An 8,886-nucleotide genomic window follows, 5' to 3' on the forward strand; every position below is an offset into this window, starting at 1 on the left:
CAAGAAATGATAGGCATCCAAATCAGAAAAGATGAAGTAAAACTCTATTTGCAGATGACATGACATTATATATATAAAATACACCAACAACTGTTAGAACTAATAAATAAATTTAGGGACGTTGCAGTATATGAAAGTTATGTAGAAATCTGTTGGATTTTTATGCACTAATAATGAATTGTCTGAAAAATTAAGAAAACAATCCCATTTACAGTTGCATTATAAAGAATATACTTATAAATCAATAAAACTTATGAATAAATTTAACCAAAAAGGTAAAATATCTGTACACTGAAAACTTTAAGACATTAATGAGAGAAACTGAGAACAAAAATAAAGATATTTTGTGGTCATAAGATTGAAGAAGTGAAGATTTGAAGAATTCATAGTTAGAAGATTCCTACTACCCGAAGCAATCTACAGATTCAATGCAATCTCTATCAAAATCCCAATGGCATTGTTTCACAAAAGCAGTTCAACAATCCTAATATTTGTATGAAAGCACAAAAGACCCTGAATAGTCAATGCAATCTTAAGAAGAACAAAGCTGGAGGTACCATGCTCCCCGATTTCAAATTCTTATACAAAGCCATAGTAATCAAAACTCTACGGTATTGGCATAAAAACAGATGCATAGGTCAACAAAACAGAACAGAAAGCCTAGAAACAAACTTAAGACATATATAGTCTATTAATTACCAAAGGAACCAAAAATATACAATGAGGAAAGGACAATTTCTTCAATAAATGGTGTTGGGAAAACAGGACAGCCACAAGCAAACAAAACTGAACCACTATCTGACACCATATACAAAAAGTAACTAAAAATGGATTAAGAAGACCTGAAACTATAAACCTCGTAGAAAAAAAAAAGTTTGTAAGCTCTGTGACATTGACTTTGGTAATCATTTTTTGAATATGACACCAAAAACAAAAACAAATGGGACTACGTCAAAATAAAAGGCTGTGCTGTGAAGGAAAGGACAAAATGAAAAGGCAACCTACTGAATGAAAGATGGCATTTGCAAAGAATGTTAGATAAGATGCTAATGTCAAGAATTCATACAACCCAATAGAAAAAATATTTTTATTTAAAAATGGACAAAGGATCAGGACACCTGTGTGCCACCTGGTTGGTTGGGTGACTGACTCTTAGTTTTGGCTCAGGTATGATCTCAGGGTTATAGGGTTAAATCTCACCTTGGGCTACTGGCTCAGCATGCAGTCTGCTTGAGACTTTCTCTCCCTCTCCCTCTGTCCCTCCCATTCATGTACTCTCTCTAAAATAAATAAATCAGGGGTGCCTGGGTGGCTTAGTTGGTTAAGTGTCTGCCTTTGGTTAAGGTCATGATCCCAGGATCCTGGGATTGAACCCTGCATTGGGCTCCCCACTCAGTGTCAAGCCTGCTTCTTACTTTTCCTCCCCCTCTGTGATCTCTCTGACTCTCACTCTCTCAAAAAAAAAAAAAAATCTTAAAAAAAATCAATGAATCTTAAAAAAAAAAAAAAATGGACAGAGGATCTAAATAGATATTTTCCCAAAGAAGACATACAGGTGGCCAACAGATACACAAAAAAGATGCCGAATATCATTTATCAGGGAAATGCAAATCAAAACCATAATGAATTATCACCTTACACATATTTGAACAGCCATTATCAAAAAGACAAGAAATTACAAGTGTTGTCAAGGAAGTAGAGAAAAGGTATTCCTTGTGCATATTTGCTGAGAATATAAATTGGTGCAGCTACTATGGGAAACAGTGTGAAGATTTCTCAAGAAATTAAAAATAAAACTACCATATGATCCATCAGTTCCACTTCTGGGTATATGGGGGAAAAAAAGGAAACACAATTGTGAAAAAAAATATGTATGCACCACAGCATTACTTTTAATAGCCAAGATTTGGAAACAACCTAAACTATCCATTGATGAATGGATCAAGAAATTGTGGTGCACACACATTTGCACATGCACACACTGGAATATTACTATAAAAAAAGAATAAAATAATCTTGCCTTTGCAACAACATGGACAGACCTGATGGCATTTACTAAGTGAAATAAGTCTAATAGAGAAAGATTAATACTGTATGATCTTGTTTCTATGTGGAATTGAAAAAAAAAGTGGGGAAGAGGGAAGGAGAGAGATGGGGAGAGGGGGAAGGGGGAAGAGAGATAGACACAGAGAGAGGAAGAACACTTAAAACAACCCCCACAAGCCCCTAGATTTCAAAAATGGACTGGTGATTGCTAAAGGTGGGGGCTAGGGGTGGACAATATGGGTACAGGGAGTCAAAAGGGACAAATTTCCTGTTATAAAATAAGTCATAGGAATGTAACATACACCTACAGCTAATAATGACAGTGATAGCTGATAATACTGTATTGTATATTTGAAAGTTGCTAAGAGTGTCTCTTAAAAGTTCTCATCACAAGAGGAAAAACTGTAGCTATCAAGGTTGACAGAGGTTAACTAGACTTGCGGTTGTCATTTCACAATACATACAAATATTGAATCATGTTGTACACCTGAAACTGATAATTTTGCATGCAAATTATACCTCTTTAAAAAACAAAGTAATAAGGAAGACATGAAAAAGAATTACATGAAACTATGACAAGAATACCTGAAATTAAAAATTATTTGATGATATTCAGAGCAATTGATATAAATGTATTCCCAAAAGAGGCAGGTGCTGAGGAAAGAAGAGATGGGAAAAGAGAAATAAGAAGTAATGGCAAAAACAAAACAAAACAAAACAAAAACCCCAAAAACCAAACAAAAAACCCTACCACTTTGGAATTTTATGAACGCTGTAAACCCACAGAGTTAAAAATTCAAAAAAGCTGACAATGATAAACACAAAGCCACACTAAGTCCCATCATAATCAAGTTACTGGAAACCAATGATGGGGGGGGGAAGCTTAAAAGTAGCCAAAGAAATAAGTCACACTATATATATATCCAGAGGAACCAAGATAAAAAATTAACAGAAGCGTCTTATCTAAAACTATTATGACAATGGAATGCTGTGCTTAAAGTGCTTGAAGGAGGAAAAAAAAGCCTAGATATCCACATCTAGCAGAAGGATAAATCCTTCAAGAACTGAAGCTACATACATTTTTGGAGAAAAAAAAATGCCAAGAGAATGTGTTACAAATAAACTTACTCTATAATAACATTAAAGCAATTTCTTCAGACGACCAATCTACCAGGTGAACACCCAGATCATTCTCTCACAGACTGAAGAAAACTCAAAGTGGTGAATATGTGAGTAAATCTGAAATTTTTTCCTTTTTTGTTTCTTTAAAAGATAATGAATAAATAAATAAATAAATAAATAAATAAATAAATAAATAAATAAATAAAAGATAATGAACTGTTGAAGGCAGAAATAATAATACATTATGGAGTTTATAACACATGTAGAAGTAAAAGGTAGGACAGCATGGCAAAAAGATAGGAGAGGGAAATGAAAGTAGTTTTAAGGTTCTTACAAGTGAAGCAGTTCATATTATCTGAAAGTAGACTGTAATAAGTTAAAGATGGATATTGTAAACCCCAGAATGACCACTACAGTACTAAACAAAGAAGTATAATTAATAAGCCAGGAAGAAAGACTAAATAAAAATCCTAAAAATAATCTATTAATCCAAAAGAAGGCAGAAAAGAGGGATAAGTAATAAAGGACAGAGTTTTTTTTAATTTAAGATTTATTTATTTATGTGAGACACAGAGAAGCAGAGACATGGGCAGAGGGAGAATCAGGATCCCCAGGGGAGCCTGATGCAGGACTTGATCCCAGGACTCCAAGACCATGACCGGAGCCAAAGACAGACCCTCAACCACTGAACCACCCAAGTGCCCCAAGAACAGATAGTTTTAATTAAAGACTAGCAAGGTGGTAGATTCAAACCTAACCCTATCAATAATCACACTAAATGTGAGTACTACTCAAAATAAAGACATAGATTATGAGACTGAAAAAAAAATGCCACACTACATAAATGCTGTTTACAAGAGACCATATAAATATAAATACACAAATACGGTATAAGGAAAAGGAAATTTCCATTTTTAGTTCAGCATGTTAGGAAGTTGCCACTTCATCCTAAAAACAAGTGAAAAGCTGAACAAACTGAAACATCATCTCATATTAGATCCATCAGGGAAGTGAGGTCACAGGGCAAACTGCTACTCCCCAAACTGGGGAGGCACAGAATCGTAACTTACTAGATCAGAAACCTGTGAACAGAAGCCTGTGTGGGGTCAGTACCAAGATAGAAAATCCTGAACTGTAATCAGTGAGTTACTCGATGTGCAATGTGAACAAATTTGAGTTAAAAATTCTGGGGAGGAGGACCCCCCACTTCTTTGAGTTTTACTTCCTGGAGCTCTGCCAAATTCTCACAGTGAGGATTAAAGCAAATGCCCCAGTGGCTTCAGGCAGGGGAGAGAGGAAGAGTAACTAGAAACATGCTAGAATATTTTGTACTAATAAGGCTTGCCCTCAAGAGAACCTATTTTATTGTCGCCTAAACCATGGCAGTTTGTGAGAGCCTAACTGACATGTGGGGGGAGGAAATACCCAACTCAAGTCCCCTCCAGCCACCCAGTTCTGCCTAAGACAGTGAAAAAAAAAATGAGAACCACTTGTCATGTTCACAGCTCAGGGGCAAAGACAGCAGCTCACCAAAAGACCCAGACCTAATCCCAGGATTATAGAAGGTTTTCTTCTCCCTCATCATATTACTAAAGGCCTATTTACCAGAGCTCCTTTCACTAAGTATATCATTTCTGGCTTTCAACAAAAATTTACCAGACATACATGCATGCACACACACACACACACACACACACAGTTTGAAGAGACAGTATGATGCTTGAAGCATCAGAACCAGACTCATAGATGGCAGGGACATTGGAATTTCCAGATGGAAATGTAAATCAATCATGATCAACATGCTAAGAGATCTAATGGATAAGTAGACAGTATCCAAGGTGGGCAATGTAACCAGAGATATGGAAATTCTAGCAATGATTAGTAGAACAGACAGAGTGGAGGAAGAAAGTGCTAACTTTGATAATACCCCAAAAGAAACTTACAAAACTAAACAGCAAAGAGAAAAAATACTGGGAAAAAGATTTAATAGAATATCCAAGAACTATGGTATAACATATACTTGATGGGAATATTAGAAGACTACAAAAAGGGGAAGAAATATATGACAAAATAATGACCAAGAATTTCCTCAAAGTAATGTTAGCCATCAATCCACAATCCAAGAAGCTCAGAGGATGATCAATGCTTAAAAAACTACATCTAGCAAGATATACTCAAACGGCAAAATATCAAATATAATGAAAACATTCTTCAAAGCATCCAGAGGAAAAAACACCTTACCTAAAGAGGAACAAAGTTAAGAACTGCATCCAATTTCTTCTCAGAAACCATGCAAACAACACGAGTATGCAATGAACTATTTAAAATGTTGAGGGGGAAAAAACCACCAACCTAGAATTCTGTATCCTGTCAAAGTATCCTCCAAAAGTCTAGGAAAAGTAAAGACTTTCTCAGACAAACATATCAGGAATTTGTTACCAGTAGAACTGATCTTTAAGAGAAGTTTTACAAAGTTCAGAAAGAAAGAAAATTGCATAGCTCAAAAACTCAGAGCTACATAGAGAAAGAGCATGAGGGGACTACATGAAGGCAAACAAAACCCTTTTTAAGTTATTTTTAATTGACCAAACAGTTGAAATAGGAAACCGAATTCAATTTTGTATGCATATATTTGCTTATGTATTCTTATGTATACATGAAATTAATGACATCATGATATAAGGTATAGAAGAATTAGGAATTTTTTAAGGGAGCAAAATAAATGGAAAAATATTTCATCTTCATGAATAGAAATATTCAATTTTGTCATGATGTGACTTCTTCCTAACTTGATCTATAGATTCAATGTAATCTTAATCAAAACCACAGTAAGTTACTGTAGGATTCCTACAAAGGGATTCTGAAGTTTATATGGAGAGGCAAAAAGACCCAGAAGAGCCAACACAATATTGAAGGAGAAGAACAAAGTTGGAGGTCCAACACTACCTAACTTCAAGTGATAAAGCTACAAGGCAGCGTGGGGGATCCCTGGGTGGCGCAGCGGTTTAGCGCCTGCCTTTGGCCCAGGGCGCGATCCTGGAGACCCGGGATTGAGTCCCACATCGGGCTCCCGGTGCATGGAGCCTGCTTCTCCCTCTGCCTGTGTCTCTGCCTCTCTCTCTCTCTGTGACTATCATAAATAAATAAAAATTTTTAAAAAAATAATTTAAAAAAAGAAATTTACAAGGCAGTGTGGTTTGGGTGAAAGAATAGACAAATAGATGAACGGAACAGAATACAGAGCCCAGAAATAGACTTACACAAATATAGTCAGTAGATCTTTGAACAAGGAGCAGAGGCAATGGAGAAAAGATGATCTTTTCAACAAATGTTGCTGGAACAACTAGACATACACATGCAAAAAAAAAAAAAGAATCTGAATGCAAACATTATACTCTTCACAGAAATTAACTTAAAATGGATCATAGACCCAAATGTAAAGGACAAACTATTAAGCTTCTAGATGATAACATAAAAAAAAAAAATCTAGATGACCTTGGTTAAGTACAACACAAAAGGCAAGATACATGAAAAATAATTGAAAAGCTGAACTTCATTAAACTTAACTTTTGCTCTGAACAAAAAAACAAAAAACAGGGCAGCCCCGGTGGCGCAAGGGTTTAGCGCCTCCTGCAGCCCGGGGCGTGATCCTGGAGACCCTGGATGGAGTCCCGCGTCGGGCTCTCTGCATGGAGCCTGCTTCTCCCTCTGCCTGTGTCTCTGCCTCTCTCTCTCTCTCTCTCTCTCTCTCTCTCTCTCTCTCTGTGTGTGTGTGTCTCTATGAATAAATAAATAAAATCTTAAAAACAAAAAAATTCTCTTGAATGAGAAGCCACAGGCTGGGACGAAATACTTGCAAAGACATATCCAGTAAAGAGCTGTTATCTAAAATAAACAAAAGTCTCAAAATTCAACAGTAAGACAAGTAACTTAGCTTAAAAAATGGGCCAAGATGTCAATAGACCCTCTGCCAAAGAAGATAAACAGATAGCAAGTAAATATAGGAAAAGATGCTCCACTGGGATGCCTGGGTGGTTTAGCGGTTGAGCATCTGCCTTCGGCTCAGGACGTGATCCCAGAGTTTCCGGATTGAGTCCCACATCCCACTCCTGCATGGAACCTACAGGTTCTCCCTCTCTGCCTCTCTGCCTCTGTCTGTGTCTCTCATGAATAAATAAATAAAATCTTAAAAAAAAGGAAAAGATGCTCCACATCACATTTCATTTAAAAATGTGAGTCTAATACGACATTATCAGTCCACACCTGAAGTCCACACCTGTTTGAATGGCCAAAATCCAGAATACAGACATTAAATGTTTATAAAGATATGCAACAACAGGAATTGTTACTCATTGCTAATAGGAATACAAAATGGTATAGCCAATTTGGAAGAGTTTGGCAGGTTCTTACAAAATGTAACATACTATTACATGAGATCTACAATTATACTCTTTGGGATTTACCCAAAGGAATTGAAAACTTATATCCACACAAAAACATGCACCTTGATGTTTACAAAAGCTTCTTCCTAATAGCCAAAATATGGAAGGAGCCAAAATACTCTTCAGTATGTTAATGTATAAACTGTGGTATGTCCAGACAATGAAATATTATTGAGCACTAATAAGAAGTGACTACATCAAGCAAAAAATATGGAATACATTCATATTACTACGTGAAAGAAGCCAATCTGAGAAGGCTACATACTGTATGATTTCCACTGGAATAATTCTGGAAAAGGTAATCCAATAGAGACAGGAAGAAGATCAGTAGCTGCCAAAGGTAAAGAGTAGGGGAAGATGAATAATCAGAGCACAGGATTTTTTGGGTAGTAAAACTATTCTTTTTTTTTTTTAAAGATCTTATTTATTTATTCATGAGAGAGAGAGAGAGAGGCAGAGACACAGGCAGAGGGAGAAGCAGGCTCCATGCAGGGAGCCCAATGTGGGACTCCATCCCGGGACTCCAGGATCATGCCCTGCCCCGAAGGCAGGAGTTAAACTGCTGAGCCACCCAGGGATCCCCAGGTAAAACTATTCTTACAATAGATATTATAATGGTAGGTATGGATCATTATACATTTGTTAAAGCCCACAGAATGTAAAAGAAGAGTGAACCCTAAAGGGGAACTGACAACTTTGAGGATAATAATGTACTAATGTAGGCTCATCAATTATAATAAATCCACTAATGTATTGGATGATGTTAATAATGAGGAAGGTTGTACATGTGTGGAGACAGGAGGTATATGGGAAAGTCTGTGTCTTCTCAGTTTTACTCTCAACCTGAAAACTGCCCCCCCCTAAAATAAAGCCTATTTAAATAAAACAATAAGGATGGGAAAACATTTGTCATGTGAGTAATAAAAATGTGCCTATATTTAGAGCTGAAAAAGTAGACTTCAGGAATATTACTAGATATAAATAAAAACACTTTGTAATACTAAAGAAGTTCATTTATATTAATAGCTGAAAAAGTAGACTTCTGGAATATTACTAGATATAAATAAAAACATTTTGTAACGCTAAAGAAGTTCATTTATCCAAAAGACATTATCCTAAATACATATGCACCTATAAACAAAGCTTCAAACACACAAAGCAAAAACTGACATAATTGAAAAAAATAGAACTGTTCTTGCTGAACAAGACTCTCTCCATAACTGGTAGAACTAATAAACAGAATATAAGTCAAGGACATAGAAGACTGTGTAACACC

The sequence above is a fragment of the Nyctereutes procyonoides genome, unplaced genomic scaffold (genome assembly GCF_905146905.1).
Source record: "Nyctereutes procyonoides isolate TBG_1078 unplaced genomic scaffold, NYPRO_anot_genome, whole genome shotgun sequence".
Taxonomy (NCBI): Eukaryota; Metazoa; Chordata; class Mammalia; order Carnivora; family Canidae; genus Nyctereutes; species Nyctereutes procyonoides.